Source organism: Helianthus annuus, chromosome 13, assembly GCF_002127325.2.
Source record: "Helianthus annuus cultivar XRQ/B chromosome 13, HanXRQr2.0-SUNRISE, whole genome shotgun sequence".
NCBI classification, from domain to species: domain Eukaryota; kingdom Viridiplantae; phylum Streptophyta; class Magnoliopsida; order Asterales; family Asteraceae; genus Helianthus; species Helianthus annuus.
The window spans coordinates 24637255-24659625 of NC_035445.2; the positions used below are offsets into that span (position 1 = coordinate 24637255).

The 22371-nt window shown below is 37.3% G+C and overlaps 1 pseudogene; it reads left to right on the forward strand.

Moving 5' to 3' along the window:
* The first annotated feature begins 2343 nt into the window (after window positions 1–2343).
* LOC110900645 overlaps window positions 2344–22371 on the forward strand; it is a 33116-nt pseudogene continuing 13088 nt past the window's right edge.

The following is a 22371-nucleotide window of genomic DNA, read 5'->3' on the forward strand; positions in this document are numbered from 1 at the left end:
CCGGTTGAAAGGTGCCTAAGACATTTCAAACGGAATTTGTAGTCTCAAGAGAAATTAACTAATTCCGCACGGAATTAGTAATTCCGGTTGAAACTTAATTCCGCATGAACTGTTTCAAGCGGAATTAGCTTCGCCTATAAATACTGTTGTGCCATGTTCATTTGAAACGGAATTAAGTCATAGATTCAGAGCCGAGGTGCTGCCGAATTGTTATCAGAATTGTAAAAAGCTCAGAATCAATCAATAAGAAGATAATTAGAAAGGAACAAGCTGTTTTACATCAATTACACTGATTCCGCCTTTGTTTTTTATGCTGAACTCATCGGATTGACTCGTTAGGGTCACACGACGATCCAACAAGTGGTATCAGAGCTCAGGATGAGGAGTTCATACCAATTCAGCTTGATTTCATCGGATTTTCTCACTTCTACTCCTTCTTTTCTGATTTGAACAAGATTGAACAGACAAAATGATCTGATTTTCACATATATCAAGCGAAACATAGTTTTATCTAATCCTTGAAAGAATTGGACTAAAATTCGACTTAAAACTGATAAAACTTTTAATTCCACTTGAAAAACTGATCGCACATAATGACGTCATCATAATTCCGTTTGAACCAGATCCTAATTCCGCACGAAATTAGACATACTGTCTTTAATTTCGCTTGAAAATTTCAAACGGGACTTAATTTCGCTTGAAAGTACAAACGGAATTACTAATTCCGCTTCAGAGTATCTAATTCCGCTTCAATTAGCTTAATTTCGTTTGAAATTGATCTAATTCCGCACGGAATTAGATATTGTTGGGTAATTTCGTTTGAGAAGGTTAATTCCGTTTGAGTGGGAATTCCGTTTGAAGTAATTCTGCTTCAACTGATTCCGTTTGAAACTGCAATTTTCAAAATTCCAAAAATTTTTCTAAGTGTTTGTTGATTGTTTCAGGTACTTGAAAGATGGATGAGTTCATGAATCCATTAGTGACGTGTTTGCATTTACTAGTGGTTCGGGAGATGGCACATCAAACAACACGAGTGAAACTACACCAACACCTAGTGCAAAGAAAATTCTTTCGGATGCTATGAGCGTAGACAGTGCATATGGAACATATAACAAGCCGCCCAAGTTGATGGCTATTGAAGATTACAACAGGTGGGCTACAAGATTCGAAGAATGGCTTAAAGCGTTTGCTTATCCCAGTTGGAGAAGTTTGAAAAATGGCTTTGATTTGGGGAGATCAGACTATGAAAACTTAGAAGAAAATCAAATAGAATGATATGTTGCTGAACAAAAGTGTATTGCTCTACTTCACCAATCTGTCAGAGATGATATTATCTCACTGATTGAGTACAAAGATTCGAGAGACCTTTGGGAAAAATTAAAAATAAAATGTGTAGGCAATTCTGAAATAGTTAAGAACAAAAAGAAACTGTTACGAAAAGAGTTTGATTTGTTTGGTTGTTTAAAGAACGAGTATGTTTCCAAGATGATTGAGAGATTCGGACATCTGAAGATGGAGCTTGCTAGACATGACATCATTTACACTCAAGAAGAGCTGGTAGACAAACTATTTGACGCGCTACCGAATGAGCAAGACTGGCAGTATTTTGCATTGATGCTGAAGAATACGATAAAGCCGGCTGATTTGAAGGTTGATCTGCTTATAGAAAGACTGGAAAGCCATGAATTGGAGATAAAAAAATCCAATAAAGTCAACAACACATCCTATCAGCAAAATGTGGAGCTGTATTACAGAGGCAGTATGATTCCAAAGACTGCATCTCCTAAGACAGCCTTTTCAGCAGAAAGTTCAAACACAATGAATCAAGAAACTCCTAGCAGTGGCTATCATGGTGGTTCTTCGTCAAGTACTTCAAATCAATCTGCATCAAAAAATTTCTTTTAATGCAACATTGCTGTGGATCTGAAGAATGGTCAGAATTTCAGTGAAGAATCTGCTAAACAACAGATGGTGTTTTTAGCGACTGTGTTAGAATCGTACGAAAGTCTCGTTGCAGGAAAGATAGGCAACACCAACCTAACAAAGGAAGATTACGATCAGATCGACCCTGAGGAGATGGAGTTGATTGATATAAGGTGGTGTATGGCTAGTGCTGTGAGAAGAGCGCAGCGATTCATGGAGATTACTGGAAGACAGTCTATTGGTGGACCTTCTACCAAGTTAGGCTTTGACAAGTCAAAAGTGACATGCTTTAAATGTAAACAGAAAGGTCACTTTAAGCGTGAGTGCTGAAATGCTTACACTGATGATACTGCAAATCCTTTTCGAGAGGATTATTACAAAAGGGCAATTTATCATCAGAATAAAGCAGAACCTCCCAGGATGAAGCAGATAGAGGAGGCACCCAAAGAGAAATCCAGGGCACTTGCAGTTTTTCATGACGATGAAGGTTATGATTGGAGTGATGTTTTACCTGAGGAAGACGCAGTTGGTTATGCCTTTGCAGCAGCAAAGATTGTTCCATTTAAAGATAACAGATCTGAAGAAGTGAAGTATGTGAACAGGAAGGCAACAGCTCAAGTCATGAAAGGCAAAATCTATCGTACATGGATGGAAGCAAAGAAAGCAAGGCGATGGGATCCTGATAGAGAATGTTATCTCGATCCTAATGGGAACATAGCTGTGGATCCAGATACTGTTGATGTTGAAGTTCTCACCAAACAACTTGCTGATGAAGAAGAAGCCAGACAGAGAGAATGGTGGGGAGAAGGAGAAGCCGATGAGAAAGAAAAAGAAAAAGAGACAGAAAAAGAACTGCAGCCAAAGAAGATCGATGATGGAATTATTGATACTTCACAAGAATTCACCGCTGAAAACTCGAGGAAGATGGCTGACAAGGTTCTAGCTGCAAAAGAACTAGAGGTAGTTTCTGGTTCTGGAACTGAATCCAAAGATAAGGTCAGTACAAATGATACGCATGTGTCAGGTAAGAATGTTAAATCTGAAAACAACTGCAAAAATTGCATGAAAGAGTGCAAAGTTTGTAGTACAAATGCTTACCTCAGTGGTAAGAAGGCTGAAGAACTTACTAGTAGAGTCAGAAGTGTTGAAGATCAGATCTTAAACCGTGATAAACTGCTAAAAGCTTCGAACGACACATTAAAAGAATTAACTGAGAAAATCGAAAATGATAAAAATGATGTAGAAAGAATTAGGAAAGAAAATGAAAAATTGATTCTTGAAAAACGTCAAATCTCAGAAAATTTTGAAAGGCTAAAACGAATGGTTAAGGATTCTAATGAAAGAAATGGTAAGACAGACAAAGAAAATCTTCAACTGACCGGTGTTCTTAGAGTTAAGGAAGAGTTAATCAACCAGCAACTGGATGAAATTGCTAAGTTGAAACTTCAATTTCAAGAAGCTAAAATTGAAAATGAACGCATCCAGTTAAAACTGAGCAGTTACAACTCCGCAAGCTTTGTTTTGCAACACATTGTTCCCAAACCTATCGGGAAAAACAAAGCAGGCGAAGATGTCTTTTCGGATGGAACATGGGTGGGGTATCATCAAGTTCCACCACCAGTTTTAAACAATTATTCAAAGAAACAATCAGGGCTGGTTAATGATGAAGATATTCATGAAGTGAAACTTCCGGACACAATTGATGTCACATTCACTTCATCTTCTGATGAAGATAGTGTCCAATCTGAATTTGTGAAAAGTGTGGTTGAAAACGTTTTAAAGTCTGAAAGTGACACTACTGAGGAAGATGAATGTTTTCTGGGCAAATACATTCCGAAACCAAAATCCAAAAACAACTTAAATGAAGAAACTACTCTTGTCATGTACAAGATATTGGGATCGGATAAGTTATATTCGGATTCTGAGTTTCCACTGGAGAATGTTAATGTTGCTAAATTGACAAATGTGTTCAAAATGATTGAAGATGATATGTCTGAAGTAAAAAGTTTAAATCAGACAAAGAGGTAAATGAATTTTGAAAAAGATAAAGCTTACTATAAGAAGCCTGTTGTTCCACCGCATTTTTATAATAACAAACAAAACAAATGGTCGGGTGGATATCAGGGTGGTAAGAATTATCAGAAAAAGAATGTTTAAAACAGAAGGTTTGCTGAGAAAAAGGTGTTGGTGAAAAGTTCAAGTTCGAGTTCACTTTCTGACGAAGAGTCTAAAATCTTTTCAAAATCAAACAAAGAGTTCTTTGAGAAGAAGGTCTCACAGCCTCAGTCTGAAGGCACAAGTCAGGTAGTTGACACCCGAAAATGTTTCAAACGTAATCAAGTTGGACATATTGCACGAAAGTGTACCAACTTGAAGCCTAAGATTGAAGTTGTTGAGATTCAGAAAAGGAAAGTTGATGTGAAAAGAAAAGCTCCAATGGTTGTTGAGCAAAAGGTTTTGAAAAACGAAAACATTAAAGTCAAAACAGAACCTGTTAAAAATGTGGTAACTAAAAATGACAAGTTATACAAACGGGTTGCATCATCTCAACAAACATGGAAGCCGAAAGTTGTTGAAAAGAAAACAAGTTCTCCAAAACCAAAGGTTTCAGAGTCGGAAAAACAATCATCTTCTACTACACCAGTAAAGATTAATGTTCCTTTGGATTACTATGTGAAACTTGAGAAAGAAATGCAAAATTATGAGAAGAAAGATGTTCCAAAGAAACACCAACCATCTGGTCAACCTCACAAAGATGAGTTTTTCCTATACAAAGAGGTTGAGGTTGGGTCTGAAGAAAGTTTAAAAATGAATGACAAGAATTTTCCACCATTGATCACCAAAAGAACTGTCCTCGATGTCCAGTTACCTAAGTCGATAGAGGCTTGGGTGACATCAAAATCTAACTAAGTGATTGCGACATGTGCAGGAGCTTCCAAGATCTGTTTCACGTTGGATTATGGATAGTGGAGCTTCTCGGCACATGACAGGGAAGAAGACCCTGTTGTACGATGTTAGAGGGTTTAATGGAGGATATGTAGGTTTTGCTGGAAATCAAGGAGGTAAGATTATTGGAGAAGGAACGTTATCCAATGGCATTGTCAGGTTTGAAAGAGTTAATTACATTGCCGAGCTTGAGAATAATCTTCTGAGTATTTCCCAGATCTGTGATAGGATGTATACAACGCACTTCACATACAAAGAATGTTTGATCTTGAAACCAGGATTTGTTGTTCCCGAAGAATGGATTATCATGAGAGCACCAAGAGTCAATGATCTGTACGTGTTAGATATGAGCGTAGCAACTACAACCACGGGTCAGGATCATTGTTTCATGTCTAGAGCAACAGAGAAAGAATCACAGTTGTGGCACTGGAAAATGGGTCATATACATTTGCGAAAGATGAATCACCTGGTGCACAATGATTTGGTTACTGGTGTTCATGTGAAAGGTTTTCATCTTGAGGGGGAGTGCATTAGCTGCATCAAAGGAAAGCAAAAGAAAAAATCTCACCCCGGGAAGAAATAAAATTCAATCTCAAGACCTTTAGAGAGACTTCATATGGATTTGTTTGGTCCAGTGAACGTCAAAAGTATTACTGGGGATCTCTATTGCCTTGTAGTCACAGACGATTATTCAAGATTTTCTTGGGTATTATTTCTGAAGTCAAAAGATGAGACGTTTGATCGTTTGATGACGCTTTTCAAGAAGATGGAAAACTTGTACCAGACACACATTAGAAAATTACGTAGTGACAATGGTACTGAGTTCAAGAATGTCAAGATGGAAGAGTTTTGTGATGAAAGAGGTATATTGCATGAATTTAGTGCTCCTTACACTCCACAACAGAATGGAGTAGCTGAAAGAAAGAATAAGACACTAATTGAAATGGCCAGGACGATGCTTGCTGATTCAAAATTACCTATTAACTTTTGGGCAGAAGCAGTATCAGCCGCATGCTATACGCTCAACCGGGTTCTCACTGTCAAGAAATTCAACAAAACATGTTTCGAGTTGATCAATAATCTCAAGCCGAACCTAATGTATTTAGAACCGTTTGGGTCTCCCTGTACAGTTCTAGAACCTTTTGGAAAGTTTGGTCCAAAGAGTATTGAGGGAGTATTTGTGGGTTACTCAAGTCCTTTGAGACGAGTCTATGTTCCAAACTTGAAGCGGATTATTGAGGTGCATAATGTTGAATGTCAAGGCTATACAATGCCACCGCAAAATTCCGGCGATTCATGGCGTTTTCATTATGACACTTTGTGGAATTCGTTTGACATGGAAAAAGAAGAGGAAGAAGAAGAAGACTTTTTTGACGAGTTGGATATTCTGAGAGAGTATGAGTCATCACAGGAAAGGTTCCCAGCTGAGTCTTCAAGACGTCAAAGGCATTCTTCAAATGACGATGAAGCAGGTCCAAGCAATGCTGGAGAACATGATGATATTCAACAAAATGAAGTTGCTCAAGATAATCAGACAGTAGAGAATGATAATCAAGAATCTGATAACAGACCAGTATTTGACCATGGTGATTCAGATTCTGAGGGGGAGCAAATTCAGATTTCAAGTCAATCTATTCTAGTCGGTGAACAAAGTGCAGATCAAAATATCACAAATCTGGAGGGCGAGGTAGATGTTCCAGGCGAGGTGATGCCAAGAACACTTTCATACCATCCAGAAGAGCTGATTATTGGAGAATTACAATCAGGCGTCCGCACTAGACGACAAATTGACCAAGGCCTTACTTGCTTTTATTCTACAGCAGCACCTTTGCAAACTGAGTTTTCACTAAGTTGTTTTATTTCGCAGATCGAACCGCGAACTTACAAAGAGGCGCTAACTGAAGATTCTTGGGTCAACGCGATGCAGGAGGAACTGAGCCAGTTTGAAAAGTTAGGAGTAGAGAAGTTAGTAGATTTGCCTGATGGTCACAGGAAAATTAACACAAAATGGGTGTTTAAATGCAAGAGAGATGATCGAGGGGTTATTATACGAAACAAAGCTCGACTCGTAGTCCAGGGCTTTAGTCAACAGGAGGGTATTGATTTCACTGAAGTATATGCTCCCGTGGCTCGACTAGAAGTGATTAGAATCTTTCTGGCATTTGCATCGTGGAAAAATTTCAAAGTATATCAACTAGATGTGAAATCGGCGTTTCTCTACGGGAAGGTAAAATAGGAGGTATATGTCGGACAGCCACCGGGCTTCACCGACCCAGTCCACAAAGACAAGGTTTATTTACTGGATAAGGCGCTGTATGGTTTACACCAGGCCCTGAGAGCTTGGTACGAGACATTGTCTCATCACCTACTAGCCAACAGCTTCATCTGTGGAAAAGTGGATGCCACTCTCTTCACCAAAGAGGTCGACGGACTTCTTCTGATGGTTCAGATATACGTGGACGACATTATATTTGGGTCAACGAATGAAAGTTTGTGTAAAGACTTTGAAAAAGTTATGAAGCAAAAGTTTGAAATGTCATCGATGGGGGAGATGAAATTCTTCTTGGGACTTCAAGTTGATCAACTACCTGAGGGAATTTTCATACATCAGACAAAGTATGTTCATGATATCTTAGAGAAATTTGGGATGTCAGGATCTACTCCAGCGTCAACCCCGTTAGCGACGAACCATGGGATAAATCTGGATCTCACCGGAGACAGGGTAGATGAAACGATGTATCGTTCCATGATCGGATCGCTGATGTAGTTAACTGCTTCAAGACCCGATATCATGTATCCGACGTGCCTTGCAGCATGGTTTCAGTCAAGCCCCAGAGCTTCGCATATGGTGATTGTGAAACGGATATTACGCTACCTGAAAGGAACTCCATTATTGGGGTTGTGGTATCCAAAAACAGGAAATTTCACGTTCGAAGGGTATTCTGATTCCGACTTCGGAAGCTGCAAAGTTAACGCAAAATCAACAACAGCGGGTTGTCAGTTCTTTGGACCACGTTTGGTCACCTGGCAATGTAAGAAGCAAACCTCTGTGGCTCTATCCACATGTGAAGCTGAGTATGTATCTGCTAGCAGTTGCTGCTCTCAGATCTTGTGGATCCAGCAACAGATGCGTGACTATGGTTTGCAATTTCTTAACACCCCTATCTTTGTTGATAATGAGGCCGCGATAAATATAACAAAATAATCCTGTTCATCACGCTAAAACGAAACACATCGAAATTCGTCATCACTTCATTCGTGATTGCTTCGAGAAGAAGTTGATACGAATTGAGAAAATCCACACTGATAAACAGAAAGCATTTGACAAAACTCGGTTTAAATATCTTTTAAAACTAAATGGTATGAAGCTTTTATCGATGACGGATGGGATTATTGGCGTTGATGAGGATAACATTGTAGATGATGATGTTGAGAAACAATCTGCAATGGTTTGTCGATTTTTTTACTTGTTTTGGTGTTTATGGGGAGTATTATATTTTCAGAAAATACAAAAACAGTAAAAATTTCAAAAATCCAAAAACATGAGAAGATTTCAAAATCCAAAAACAATAGAAAACTGAAAAAGAGCTTGTGTAAAAAGGGAAAATGATAGTACATCGGCTTGACAGTTACAGTATGCTAAAGAAATGTAAAGTTTTAAAGCTTTAAACAGTCTCGCTGATGATATGACGATAGGTTTTTATACATTCAGTAAATCTTGTTTGGGATATAAACCTAAAATTCAAACTTTCTTATTTTGTGGGGAACAAATCTTGGATATATAGGTAACCCTGAAATCTTATTTGAAAGGTCCCTCTTTCTGAGATACTAGGTCTTTATACTCAGTGATATCTGGGGTATTATCCCGGGACTTCTGATTTTGCGGAAGCAATGGCCTAGTCCCCGTATAATACTTTCTGCGTGCTTTTAAAGCTCACCCCCAGCATAAAAAATGATGACACATTGCAAAATGTTAATCATGTGCTGTTGAAGAAAAGATTCTCTAAAGGGAACACACCTAAAGTCGAACCGTCATCTCTCTGCTGAACGGAAGTTCTGACCTGAGCTCTCATGGTTTCGCATTTAACCTTTTATAGATATCATCTAGGTATACTCACCTGTAAGACTGAATATTGGGATATGGATACGGGAGTATATTCAAGAGATGGGACACACATATAAGTTTAAGTCATTAATTCACCTAAAATCGTATCCTGAACAAATTGAAGTTTGTATGAAAATTTAAGAGGATCAGTATATCGACAATCTAAGTGAATCGTTTAAGACATAATATGTTATCAAGCTTAATGGTGCTAGTAACTTGTCAAAAGCTGATATGATTCCCTAACACGCTCACCAAAAATATGTTTGTAAATAGTTTACTGTGACACCTGGGTCACTAAGACCATCAAACAAATAGCAGGCCAATGAAATATTGTATTTCATACTTGGGATCTGTATAAAAATGTGTATCTTTTGCACATATCAACTCTTGTTCGATTTGAAGCTCTAAATCGCTTTCTAGAAGGTTATACGCGCGCTGATGCGTAAATATAACCAGTTTAATGCAACAAACACTCCGGAATAGTGAAATAGGCTTAACATACCTTAAATAACCTTTACATAACTTAGAAATAAGTTTTGAAGGCTTTGGTATGGCAAAAATAAGTTTATTCGCTTACAGGGACTAAACTTGATAAACTGCGAAAGTATGACGATTCGTACTAAAACAGACATTCCGGAACATGTCCATAAGTTAAACATACCATAAATATCCTTTACATAGCTTAGAAATAGGCTTTGAGGGGTTCGGTATGCTAAAATAAACTTTTGGATCATTCAGGGACTAAAAGTGTCAAAAAGTGCATAAGTTTGCACTTTCGCGCATAACTTACGTTCTGAATACATCCGGACATCCAAAAATTTATGTAAGCATCATAATATTATGCCTTAGTGTTTGGCATGAGAAAAATCCATTCGTCGTGCAATTTGGATCGTTTTTCGCGCTTATGCGCATTCCGTCATAATTAACCGGACATCATGATCGTACGACTAAACGAGCCAACATCCGGCATATTTTTTAGCATGTTTCATGTCCACAATGTTTAGGAATCATTTTAGGGCCTTGAAAATGGCTTAACGAGCCTTAAACATGTCGGAAATGGCCTTAATACGCAACGGGGACTGAAATGAAAACATTGGAAAGTGTTTGCTGAACAGGGGGACCTTAGCGTGACACCTAGCCCCCTTGGCGTCACGCGAGGCCCCTTCTGATCAGCAAAAGTCATTTTTCAGCTGTAAACAGCCCTTAGAAACCTCCAAAGGGCAATGCCACTTGTCAAAACCCTATGGTGGGGGCAAAATAAGCCACCACAACTTTGCGACAAGTGTACGGATTAGATCATGGCACGATATTCAAGAAACGATCCTAACGGTCTTGCTTTTCCTATAAATACCCCCCTATTTTGGCTAAAACCCACAAAAATCTGATCTAAAGCTCTAAGTTGAGGCCTTTGCTTCATACCTGAGCTCCTGGATCGAGATTAGCTTTCGGGGACCCTTCGTAAGTGTTCTTTCGTTCTTTTAATCGCTTTCTAGTCCTAAAGTCAAACTATATTTGACTTTCTGCGTTGACCAGCCTATGGTCAACCCGAAGTTCGTTTGAACTTCATAACGTGAGCGTGATCACGATGGTTATAGTCCATTGTGACTATACCTACTAATTACCACGTTATCTAGGCTCAGTGACGAGTCGTAGTTTCGGCCAAAATGCGCATTCTTGCGTATTTTGTAACCAAACTACTCGTGGGTATCAAAACCATTTGTTTTGATACCAAACCTGTTTTCTAAACTTAGTTAAGCATGTTCTAACATGCTTAGCTCGTCACTTTTAGTATAGTGCTTATGTAGGGTCGTAAGGTAAGCGATCTAAACAATCGCTTATACTTTCGAACCCGACCCATTTGGTCGATCATTAGGATCCGACCAAACACTTTAGGTGACCATAGTTGTATAGGGAATAACCTTCCGAGGTTATACCTTATGGTCACGACGTTAGGCGTTCCAAACGCGTTTTACGCGAACGACGCGTTAAGGTAGCATAAGCTACCTAAACGGGTCGTAATGGGTCGTAAGCACTTAGGTTAGGTTTCATTTTAGTATGTAGGCTTTGTTAAACCATATTACACGAGTCTCCATACTCGTTTGGTTTACAAACCCTCATTCTATCCAAATCCTCCGATTTAGGTCCGGTATATTAACATAGTTACCTATATTAGGTGCCGTTTGATATCCGTGATCTCTAGTATTATCTGGTTGTTATACAAGAACTTCAAAGCAATCTCAGGTGAGTACATAGACCCCTCTTTTTCTGTTTTCCAAACTGTTTTGGGGTAAAACACATGTGCCTACTTGTTACTTTCATGCTTTCTTGTTTTCACATCATATACTTGCTATGTTCATTAGTACATTTATAGTACATGATTTCATTACATTTATTGCTATATATGCCCATTGTGTGCATACTTAGTACATCACTTTACAATACATTTCATGCTACGTACGCCCATTGTGTGCATACTTAGTACATTGTTTTACATTGCATTTCTGTTGCATATGCTCATCCAGCATATTAACACATTATACTACATTTTGAACCATTCTAACCATTTGACTATGTGAACCGTCTTAACCCGTTGATTATATGAACCGTTTGAAACCATTGAACCGTGTGAACCAGTTGTATCTGTTGACATGATTTACATTTGATTATACATAAACATTTCTACAATTGGTAAACATTTCATCTTGATGGTTTGGTTTGAGTAAGTGATCTAAGTAACGAGGCGTGTGTAATATGATACAAGCATGGTGGATACGCCGCTGGTACTTCCTATATATAAGTGTTTGTATGGTATTACATATCGTAGCGTTATTTGATTCATTTCAGTTTGAGACATATAACATTTTATACAAATAACACACTTTTCACAAGACATTGATTTACAAACAACTTATCTTATACAAACTCATTTTACATGGTTATTCATTTAACCATACATTATTCTCTTATTTTTTTTACATATCATCTGATCTTATCGTTTTTCAAATGATTTACAAGACAAAGCAAATTACAAGGTTCATGACTAAACATTTTCTCAAACATAAGTCATGAATTCTGTTTTCACAAAACCTATGTATCTCACATGCATTTTTATGCTGACGTACCTATTTTCACATGTGTTTTCAGGAGATGATGCATAGGACTTATCAAGACATACTTAGGCGGACCTGTGCCTTAGTGACTTAAAACGAGACAAGAACTAGTTAATTTATGTTATGTACTCTTTGGTTCTTATTTAAAACAATGTAAACTTTCATGTTTGATTAATAAAACGAAACTTCAATTGTCATGGATTTGAAACAATAAATTCTGTTACAACACTCCTCGACGTTTCCGCCACGTTTTGTATGTTCTTCGTGGTCGGAGTGTGACATTTACATTCCGCATTTTAATTTCTGTAATTCATTTTCTAGTTTAGAAACTTTATTAAAAATCCAAAAAGATTTTTCATTTCTGTTTTATTTTCCGACAAACCAAAGTGGAGTGTTGATCTTCAGATTCAGAAAGTTGGAGCAGATGCAGAAAGATTCTAAGCTGGATGATGAGTTGGGAGCTTAACATATTATTTGAGAAAATGGGAAGTTTAAACAAGTTCATTAACTTGAAACTTGTAATTTTTCAGAAAAATGTTGAACAAAAATCAGTCTGTTTTTGTCTCAGATCAACCAAGGTCATTAAGTTGGACTTGGTAGATAAATTGAGTAATCAGGGTGTAGGATCGTTCTCGGCCCTGTTTGAGTCGTTCAGAGAAGTTCGTATCCGAATTAAGAGGCGGAAACTAGTAATTCGGTGCTATTGAAGTTGTATTCACTTTAAACTTGCTGTATTATTGATATTGTACGAGATTACAAGATTTGACAGCACTTCGGCAGCATACCGGAACAAACACCTTCAACTCTATGTTTCTGATCGCTCATAAGGACCTATATATAGACATACTGGTCCGCTTATACGTACATGTACGTATAAGCGGTCCTACAACCGTGACAGAAAAGCGGTCCTAGCATTGTAACACATGAGCGATCCTTGATCTAGACTGACATATAAGCGAACCTAGGAATGTACATATAAGCGAACCCTATACAAACTCCTATTTCTAGGTTTCCGTGCCATGTCCGATCTATTCAACTTCAAGACTCGATGTAAGACGTAGTCAGCAGACATAAGTGCACTAACAGAACACCGTTAAGCTTGATTACATATTTAGTTCTAAACAATTTACCTAGATTATCAGTATGTTTGTCCACTTAAATTTTCACACAGATTTCAATTGATTCGAGATACGATATTAATGTTTTAGAGACTTAAACTTAATTGTGTATTACTCCACTTGAATATACTCCCGTATCCAGATCCCAAATATTCAGTCTTACAGGTGAGTATACCACAGATGATATCTGTAAAGGGGTAGATGCGAAACCGTGAGAGCTCAGGTCAGAACTTCCGTTCAGCAGAGAGATGACGGCTCGACTTTTGGTGGGTCCCCTTTAGAAGATCTTTTTTACAACAGCAACGACTATCAATTTTATTGTTTAATCAGATTGCTGAGGGCGAGCTTGTATTTCAAAGCTTTTAGCAGAAAGTATTATTCGGGGACTAGGTCAGTATTTCCATACAGCAGAAGTCCCGGAATAATACCCCAGATATCACTGAGCATAAAGACCTAGTATCTCAGAATACGGGACCTTTCAAACAAGATTTCGGGGGTTACCCATATATCCAAGAATAGTTACCCACGAATTAAACAAGTTCGAATTTAGGTTTATATCTCGTTTCATCTTACTAAATGTGCGAAAATCTACTGACACATCTGCAGTAAGATTGTTTATCACATTTTGACTTTTCAAATCTTTAGCGTGCCGTGATAGTCCACTGATGTACTATCATTTCCTCTTTTATGCAACAAAAACTCATTTTTTAGTTTTATCATGATTTTGGCTTAAACAATCAGAACTCCCCCTCACAACAAACTATTGTCCCATAATGATTTCAAAACACTCAAGTTTGTTTTAATCAGAATGGTTTTTTCGAAAAATAAGTTTAGTTGTTTTTACGTCTTGTAAAAATTGGGGTTCAAATCATCACGTTGTTTACCAATTTCATGAATGATAGTTAAGTCAAGTTCAATTTAATGACCTTGATTTAACCATATGTAAGATTTACAACAATCACAACCATACAACCACTTGTAGGTTTTGCAATAAAACATTTCAAACCTGTTTTTCAACCAATTACCGTCTTTTGGTTGAATTCTCAAGGTGCCGATTCCTACTCCACACTTACAAATCTGGGAGTTCCGGCAAGTCCTGCAAAAAAACCTCACAAACAGATTTAGAAAGATGCTGATTCATGATCCACAATACCATCTTGGGATCTCCGGTAAGTCAGGTTTTTATTCTTTGAAGAATATATCCACCGAAGCCTGACCTTCCTTGGGTGTAACCTCATCGTTTTCATCATTCCTTTCAACCGACTTGTAAACCCATCCTTTGGAAGCATAAAAATCCTAATGCTTTGGGCCTTACCACTGACCATTTTTCCAAAGATGCGTTTTACATTTCCGTTAAAAGTTTTTTCAACATCAATTTTCTTCTTGTCAGAATAAAATTGATTTGAAATTTCAACTTTTCCGATTTTAGATTTGTAATTTTTAGCATTTAGTGGCGGAAAATTCACATTGTCCACTTTCGGAACTTTCTTTTCAATCTTTTTCTCAACACGTGGCTCCTCTGATTTTATGGAATCAGATTCATCACCAGACTTTTTACCTGAACCTTTTACAACCCATTTCTGATTTGTAGCATTGTCTATTCTTTTGGAAGCACTCTTTGAAGACTCTCCTTTTTCAAAAGTTGAATTCTCAAAGCCTGTGAACTTCCGGGTTGACAGTTCAGTTTTCTCAACAATTTTTTCTTTCATTTTTCTTGAAACTTCTTGTTTTGGTCGAAATGTCTTTGGACAATCTCTCGCAACATGACCCACAGCTTTACACTGAAAACAAGATCTCTTTTCAACCTTCTTCGGATCTTCCTTCTTCTTCAAGTCCTCTTACTTCTTAACAAGGAATTCTTGATTCGTCTGATTTCTGAATGATTTTTCTTTTTCAGCTTCTGGTTTTTTTCCTGCAACAAACATTGTTTTTGGTTTATAAACTTTTTCATTTTTATAGTTTTTCTGTGGAACAAAACCAAGACCTTTCTTTTTGTAATTACGATTATGGTTTGGTTTCTGTCGGAAACTATAACCACAATTGTAACCCATTTTCTTGTTGATTCTTTGTTGATCTCTTGAAGTGTATTGTTTAGGTTTTCCATTAAGATTAAAATCTTTTATTTCAGAAATATTAATTTTTGTTATTTTGAAAACCTTTTGAATCATTTCAAGTCTGACACTTCTTATTGGAAAACTCTCGTCAGAATATAATTTGTCAGAACCTTTCAAAGTATATGCCACTTTGAATAATTCATCATTCAAATTAGATTTTGAAAGTAAAAATTCTTTATCATAAACCCGTTTGTCCTTTTTGACTATTGGCTTTGACGCACTGGACCCAGACTTTGACTCGGGTTTTGACTTCAGTTTTGACACCTCATTGTCATCGCTGTCTAACACCTGATCGACCATACTTTTTATCAACTTTGACTCATGATCAGTGTCTGATGACGTATATGTGACATCAATACTTTCTGGTAAGTTATCCGACGACCCAGATTCCCATTTCAAATTTATCGCTTTATTGACTCTTTCTGAATTTGGATTTCGAGGTGAATATCCATCTTCGACCGGGGGCGGACATCTATTGTAGGATACACTCGGTTTCTTACCAGAAGCTTTCAACTTTTCTTCAACATTTGTCACACATTTTTCTTCATCCGATGTCTGCTCTTCTTTGAATGTCTTCAAATCCTTCACCACCGGATAAATCCTGTCAACCACAAAAGTAGAACATGAGTAACTATCTAATAATTTCTTGACTTTCTCAGTTTCTATCTTTTGTGTTGCCAATTCCAGTTCGAGATGTGCACATTTCTTTATGTTATAGTTTGCCGTATCAAGCTGTCTCAGATAAGCTATTTTCAAAGTATTCATAGCTTCAGCTTGTTCACCATCAGAATCTGTATATTTGTTGATTTCTCTGTTCATAGTATCATATGATTCTTTCAACTTATGAATATTGTGCAGCAGCTCATTGTTCTGCTTAATCAGCGAATCACAGTTTAAGCACTTTTCAGTAACTTCAACTTGTTCTACATCAATCTTCACTTCATATTCTGGAACTTCTTTAACATTTCTGCTCGGTTGTAAAAACTCAGCTCTTCTTCTTTTCTCAGCTTTTGCTTCTTCTTTCAATCTCTCTTCCTCTTCTGCTTCTTCTCTAATCCTTCTTCGTTTTTCTTCAGCAGCTTCTATGACTTTTCTGCACCTTTCTGCACATTTCAAATCATAAGCATTAGCATAAAAAACCTGAGAAGTGTTTTTAGACATTTCTTTGGCCATAAGATTTTGATCTGGACAAAAATCATCCCAGGTAAAACCTTCAGACAATTTCTCATCATCTTGCTCAGCCAAACACACTTTGCTGTCTTTCGGAAGATATTTTTCCCAGGTAAAATTATCATATTTTCCCTGACTAACAACACATGCTCTCTTCGAATTATCTATCACATCTCTCCCATGAGCTGTTTGTGCCTGTGCAGGTGGTGTGATTTGATGATAAATGGCCTTCTTGTGATAATCATTGTTTCCGAAAGGATTCTGGGCACCGGTAGCTTCACGGTTTTTGCATTCCCTCTTGAAATGTCCCTTCTCCCTACAACGAAAACATGTAACTTTAGATTTATCAAAACCTAAAGCTGAAACATTTGCATCACGAAAATCATCACGGCCGGTAATTTGTTTAAACTTTTCAGCACGTCTCATCACACTAGCCATACACCATTTAATGTCCATCAATTCCATTTCTTCAGCATCAATTTGATCGTAATCCTCTTTTGTGAGCATTGGATTTCCGATCTTCCCTGCAACAAAACAACTATAAGACTCTAAAATCATCCTTAACAAAGACATTTGATTTTTTGCAATATCTTCAGTGTAGTCTTGATCATTTTCAAGGCTTAACACAATGTTACACTGAAGTTTTCTACCATTCTTTGTTATAGAGATGTTAGGATCGAAAGATGAAAATCTTGTGCTGTTGCTTGATCCTTGAGATGCCGTCTTCTTAGAAGAATCTTTAACACTGTAAGCAGTTTCGATCTTAGGAGAAAACTTTGTTGAATCAGTAACACCATGCTTGTAGTACAAACTGATATCCTGTTCTCCATCGTAGTTCTTCATCCTAGCGATCTTTCTCTGCTCCATCTCTTGAGCTTCCAAATGCTTTATGAAGTCTCCTAGCTTCATCTTTTTATATTCTGCTTTGTTGGACTTCAGCATCATCAAAAATGTTCCCCATGTTTCATATGGAAGCGCATCTGCAAGTTTTTCAATTAATTCATCAGTATCTTTCTTAATACCTAACTTTGTCATATTTCTCACCAAGTTGCGATATCTATCAATAATATGCTTGGTATTTTCATTTTTCAATCCCCGAAACAAATCAAATTCTTTCTTCATGAGAGACATTTTGTTCTTTAACATATCATCACTTCCTGTAAACTTTGCTTCCAATTCTGTCCACATTGAATATGCAGTTCCGTCATGTTGAAGCAGTATCAAGATATCTTCTTTTATAGCTTGCTGAAGCAAACTCACCATCAGTTTCTCATCACGATATTTCTTTTTATCTGCAGTACTCATCTCTCTAAGTGTTAGCGGAGTACCATTCACAACATCGTTCTTTGTGGGTTTAACATATGGTTCTTCAGTGTGTTCCCACGCATCAAGATGATAAGCTTCTACCCAATTGCCAAAACGTTCAGACCGCACGTTGTAATCGTCAATATCCATGAGTTTCGGTGGTTTTTGAGACGTTCCGGTTTCGTTTTCAATCAAAGCACTCTGAGTAATCGAGGTTGGAGTAGCAAAAGCGTTATAAAATTCAGTATCCATCGTTCAAATGTCCAGAGATCACACAAAATTCCAAATCTTATACAATTGTTCAAAAGAGTGAACTGTCACAAAAGCGAAACCAACTATTGATCAGATAAGCGGACCAAACAAATAACCCTTCGAGCGAACTGCCTTTCGAGCGAACCGATGAATTGACAAAAGAGCGAACCGAATGAGCGAACCCAAACGATGTCCGTTCGAGCGGACCAGAAATTGTCACTAAAAGCGATCCAAACTGAATTTTTCGAGCGAACCTAACCCAAAAATGTTCCTTGGAGCGAACCAGACGTGTATTTTGGAGCGGTCCTGATTGATGACGTCACTTTTTGTGCGAGTACGTAAAAGCGAACCTTCTAAAAATAGCTTTCTAGGTCGATTTTAGTTCTGAAAACTTCAAGGATTTGTTAATTCATGATTCCGAGTGCACTGTGTGATTTTGAGCTTGTTTTACCGTGAAAATTTTTGAAAAAGTGAAGAAAGTGTAGAAAATCAGAAGAAATGCAGCTAAAATGGCAAGAACTCCTCCTCCTGAGCTCTGATACCAATTGTAGGATCGTTCTCGGCCCTGTTTGAGTCGTTCAGAGAAGTTCGTATCCGAATTAAGAGGCGGAAACTAGTAATTCGGTGCTATTGAATCTGTATTCACTTTAAACTTGCTGTATTATTGATATTGTACGAGATTACAAGATTTGACAGCACTTCGGCAGCATACCGGAACAAACACCTTCAACTCTATGTTTCTGATCGCTCATAAGGACCTATATATAGACATACTGGTCCGCTTATACGTACATGTACGTATAAGCGGTCCTACAACCGTGACAGAAAAGCGGTCCTAGCATTGTAATACATGAGCGATCCTTGATCTAGACTGACATATAAGCGAACCTAGGAATGTACATATAAGCGAACCCTATACAAACTCCTATTTCTAGGTTTCCGTGCCATGTCCGATCTGTTCAACTTCAAGACTCGATGTAAGACGTAGTCAGCATACGTAAGTGCACTAACACAGGGTCATTAACTTGGACCTGAATACTTAAGTGGATTTCTAAAACTGATGAACAGTTAATAGTGTTTATGGTTGAATATATTATAATATTATATGTTTGAGTAACAGGAAACAGGAGTCAAGATCCCCATGGCAAAGAAAATGTCAAAGTTTGAACCAGAATTCAAGTCCCAGCATATCGAGAGGGGGAGTCTGCGAAAGGGGGAGTTAAGATTCTGGATCAACATTCAAAGGGGAGATCGAAGGATAGAATTTGAAGATAGAAGATTGTAGGAGGCTTTTACAATGTCAAGATATTTCAAGGCAGAGAGGGATAGATCAAGACTGAAGACTGAATGCTAAAGACTTCGTCAACATCCAAGGGGGAGTCTGTTGATGCACTGATGTCTGTTAACTTCGTCTTTATAGAGTCTTGTAATGTATTAAATAGATCAGGGCACACAAAACGAGAAAACAATGTTAAAGGTAATTCCGCTTGAAAGGTGCCTAAGACATTTCAAACGGAATTAGTAGTCTTAAGCGAAATTAACTAATTCCGCACGGAATTAGTAATTCCGGTTGAAACTTAATTCCGCATGAACTATTTCAAGCGGAATTAGCTTCGCCTATAAATATTGTTGTGCCATGTTCATTTGAAACAGAATTAAGTCATAGATTCAGAGCCGAGGTGCTGCCGAATTGTTATCAGAATTGTAAAAAGCTCAGAATCAATCAATAAGAAGATAATTAGAAAGGAACAAGCTGTTTTACATCAATTACACTGATTCCGCCTTTGTTTTTGATGCTGAACTCATCGGATTAACTCGTTAGGGTCACACAACGATCCAACAACGTACATAGAACACATATAGGTTACGACGCCTACAAGACAAGCCAGGTGAAGTTTACGACGCAGGATACACAAATCTGTGAGTTCATGTCCCCACTTTTAAACCTTTTCTTGTTTTCTAAACTTGGGGAAAATACATGTACTGTGGTATGTAGAAACAAAACTAAGGAATGACGTATAGATCATGTGACGAATAGGGTGAGAGTTAAGCACCATTAATCAACTATATACCTAAACCATGGAACAAAAGGTTAGATCTAATGGGTTTCAGGCAGCCACACTCTTGGTCACGTTCTACCTTGAGTGCTTTTGTGTCTCGAGTCGTAAATCAACAGAAAAATGCCTATGGTTTGGATGCTTCCTTTGTCGTGACAAATGTTAATGTCCTCGCGAAACATTAACGATCTAAATTTCCTTACATTTACAGAATATATTTTCAAGTACATTTTACAATTACATACCATGATTCTTACAACAATTACTTATATGTTTTACACAAAACTGCATGAATTCACACCAACTTTTGTTGACGATTTTCAAAACTTACATGTATTTCAGGGAACTAAGTGGATGTGCGCGCGGTCTCTTTGCTCAAGAATGTTGTTTGTGTTTCAAGTTATCCTGTGTCTATGCTCCATTGCCACTTTTGATGGATTTGTTTGTTATATCCCGCCTCCTTGCGGTGATATAGTGAACAAAACCTTGATCTTTGTTTTGAAATGAAGTTGTAAACTTTTCAAACAATTATCTTATGTTGTGATGTAAACTTTAAACTTAACTTTGTTTTGGATGTTAAAACTATGAATGGCAATATAGAGTTATTTTATAATCATGTAGAATGTTTACCATTCGTATGCAATGAGAACCTTTCAGGATCACACCTCGTGCTTCCGCCTTAGAAAGGGGTGTGACAAACGCGTCGGTGTTGTGAGGATCTTGTGATTGTGAAGACATTTTGGTTGTTTTACAAAGTTTTTGAATAATCAACTTTGAACGTGATTACACTTGTACTCCGTTTTTCAACAAATACAAACAACACAGTATCAATGAAATTGAGCTGATCTTTTATGTCAAATTGATGGTTAAATCGAATTTGACTGACCTATGCTCTGATACCAATTGTTAGGATCTGAGTTTTCTCATTTGTGTTGTTTTATAAGAAATGTAAGATGAAGAAGATAGACAGATGAATAATTGCAGCGGAAATGAAGGAAAACCTTTATAACACAAACAAGGAAAGAACAACTTTCATCATATATGCTTTTAATCAAAAGGTTGTTTAGACAATGATTCAACTATGCATGCATGAACACTTTCTCCCCCTCAGCCTGAGCTCACTAGTGTTAGTTCGTACAAAATGTAAGTGTGTGAAAGAGCTAATAAAACAGTACAGTCACTGTCTATTTATAATACAATCCTAAACACTGTAGCATCTTTGCTGACATCACCTAGACAGTGGCAGTTAACAATCTTAACAAACTCTAAACACTGCTAATTATAAACACTGTTACATTAAGCACTGATTAACTAACTACTGATGAGGCTTGAGCAGTGCTTTCCCTAAAGGATGATTAGGCCTTTGACTTCTAGTAGTTCTTTGACTTCAATAGAGGATTGATCTTCAACAGACTTTAGACTTCAGCAGATCTTTGTATATAACAGACTTTGAGTATCAACAGACTTTAGAGATCATCAGATGTTGGATGCCACTGCCAATGGAGGGAAATAAGGTTCAAAACACTGTATTCAGGATCAGTTGTTGCAGATCAATTTTGGCTTTGTATCATCTGTTCTCCAGGAAGGATCACATGAGCCAACAGTGTTGTATTTATAAGTGTGAGGATTGCCCACCTAGGTTAGTCACCAACTTAGAAGTAAACATCCAGGTTAGACATTGAGCTTAAACGTATGATGTATACTCATTCGGTTCTAAATCTGTATTGATGAATATTATCTTTATGTTTCCATCGATTATTCTTGTTCAAATTTGTATCGAATTGACTCAAGCACACCCCTCTATACACGATTTTGATATATGAGCACAATTTGTATGGTCGAACCTCATTTTAGTAACGATATAACACTTTAAGAATCAAGAAAGCTATATCCCATAAAATTATATCAATTTAACAATAAAGAAAATGATGTCAACTTGAAGATGCATAAAATCATATATACATATATTCATCTCGACGTGAGCATGTCTATATTCTTTTGGTTCATTTTGGTTAATGTTTGATTATGGAACACCCTTAACTATAATCATAATTGGATTATGGGTTCAACAAATAACCTTAACCATAATTGATGGTTAATCTTGGTTGTCAATTAACTGAGTTTGATGAGGGTGTGATTTATCACTTAAATTTGGTTAACGGTTAAGTTTTGCTCATACCCAACATACAAAGCTTGAAAAGATATTGTGTTAATGCTCGTACGATAGCTATTGTTATAAGCAAATTATATCAATGGTAGATGTGACTACCT